The sequence below is a fragment of the Tupaia chinensis genome, unplaced genomic scaffold, assembly GCF_000334495.1.
Source record: "Tupaia chinensis unplaced genomic scaffold, TupChi_1.0 Scaffold149256_1, whole genome shotgun sequence".
Classification (NCBI taxonomy): domain Eukaryota; kingdom Metazoa; phylum Chordata; class Mammalia; order Scandentia; family Tupaiidae; genus Tupaia; species Tupaia belangeri.
Genome location: NW_006209101.1, coordinates 522,865 through 525,034, shown reverse-complemented (window position 1 = coordinate 525,034; position 2,170 = coordinate 522,865).

The following is a 2,170-nucleotide window of genomic DNA, read 5'->3' as shown; positions in this document are numbered from 1 at the left end:
GGAAGAAGTCATATTTCCTTTAGGACCTGTTTTGGGAAGTGACACACCATCTTTTCCACCATATACTGTTTGTTAAGAAGCAAGTCAATACATTCAGCCAACACTCAGAAGGAGAGAAATCTAGCTCTACCTCTTAGATAAAGAATTATTGAAGAAATTGTGGCTATATTTTAAAATGACTATATATACCTCCTTCTCCCTCCCTTTATAGGAATTCTTGTTTGATAAAGGAAAACTGTCAGGCAACACCTAAGTTGTTTCTTCTTCTGTGACCAAAATAAAGGCCCCAGAGGAAGCAGAGTGATAGAGAACTAGGAATAAGAAAGCCACATTTATTTCCATTCTGTATTAAGGAACTTGGTGATCTTAGGTGAGCCACTTAACCTCACTTACCTCAATTATATTCGTCATTAAGGTCTAGACACTCTTTATAGCTTCTTTTACATTTAAAGTTCTGTTTTTCTTCCTACATATATTTGGAATAAAATGGTACTAGACATTTGTTCTTTCACAGCCCCAAAGATGAAATTCCTAGCTCTTTGGGTCTCAGTAACTATAAAATTTAGCTAGTCCCAAAAATGTTTGTGCTTTAACCCTATCTATGTTTACCTCTCATTACTAATATGTGGGTACTAATATACCTCACCTGTATCAAGGTCCTGATGGGAAAGATATGGCATGTCTAAAGTGGAAAATTGAGGACAGTTTACTAAAGACACCATACACAATGGTGTGACCAGCATTCAGGGAGACTAATGAGTTAGTGAAGTATCTTGAGGTTAGCGATACCAAACAATTGTTACCACTCCAACACTAAAACAAGAAAAGCGAAAGAGGTATTACCAAAACTTAGAAAAGAGAGGACCCTACCAACTAAAGCTATAACCTTTGGTCTAGAGATGAAACCTGTTTGCAGTGATCTCTGCAAGGAGAGAGTCAAGGAATTATATATCCCAGCCTTATTTTCCTCCTTCCCTCTCATCTTTGACATTCATTCATTGACCATACCTAACCATAGCTAACTAGAGAACAAGTATAACTAATGGGCAAACAGTAGTACATCCCCCAAATAAGGTTAAGATTACATTTCCAACATGGACATAGGAACAATTACAACATGATAGATAAAATCATACCTACAGAGAGAGGATCCCAAAGGTTGTAACTACTCAAATATAATGTGGATAATCTGTGTGTCACCTTGGGTGGGGAGCGGGGGCAAGACTGATGAACTGTGAATATATCTAATAAAATAAAAATAAATAAATAAAAGCTAGGTTTAGCTCATTCTATCATACCGTGTCTGGAAAATGACTGTGTGATGTGGTGAGTCTATAAAAGGGACATTGAGAAAAAGACAGAATGTGACAGCTCTACTAGCAGTGTCCAGAGAGACAGTATCCTGACCCATGAACACAAATATCGCATGAGGCAGGTAATGGCCATAGTGGGCACGTGAATGGACTGGGTTATCACTGCTGGTGATGCTGAGCATTGAGATCATTCTGCTCACCTCCTGCTGGTATGATCCATTCTCTTTGAGCAATCCTTTGATGGCAATCTGGTTCTCACTTAGATCTGTCAATCACGAAAGGATGTACTGATCAGAGAATACAAAAATCCAAATCTTTTATATTTGTTTTTCTCACTATACATCAATTTAATTGGGTTTCTGGTGGTTACATTTTTTTTAATTAAAAAAAATTTGCGAGCTTAGCTAAGAACTCTCCATCCTTAAGAGATACAATAAATGTGGATGTGGGAGCAGATAAGATTTGTGTACCTATAATTCTGTAGCGATAGCCTCTAGGTTGGAAAAACACCCAGTATGGAAATGAAGGCAGCCCTGTGGAGACCTACTATGTGAATAGCCCAGCTCCTGCACTTAATCGTGGCTGGGCACCTGTCACAGTTTTTCATAATTGCTTGCTTATCTGGCTCTATTACCAGGCTACAAGGTCTGTAAGGACAGGGACCATGCTAATAACTATTTTTTTAAATGAATGAATGAATGAACTTATCAGGGTATGTGGATCTTCCCCAAAGTTACCCAATCCCATTCTGCAAATTTTCTGTAAATTTCTGCTCCTTAAATCAACATCCCACTGTAGAGCTTATTTGCAATCCTTTTCTTACTCTGTAGTTGGTCTCCTCAGGGAGCAGCCTTCTC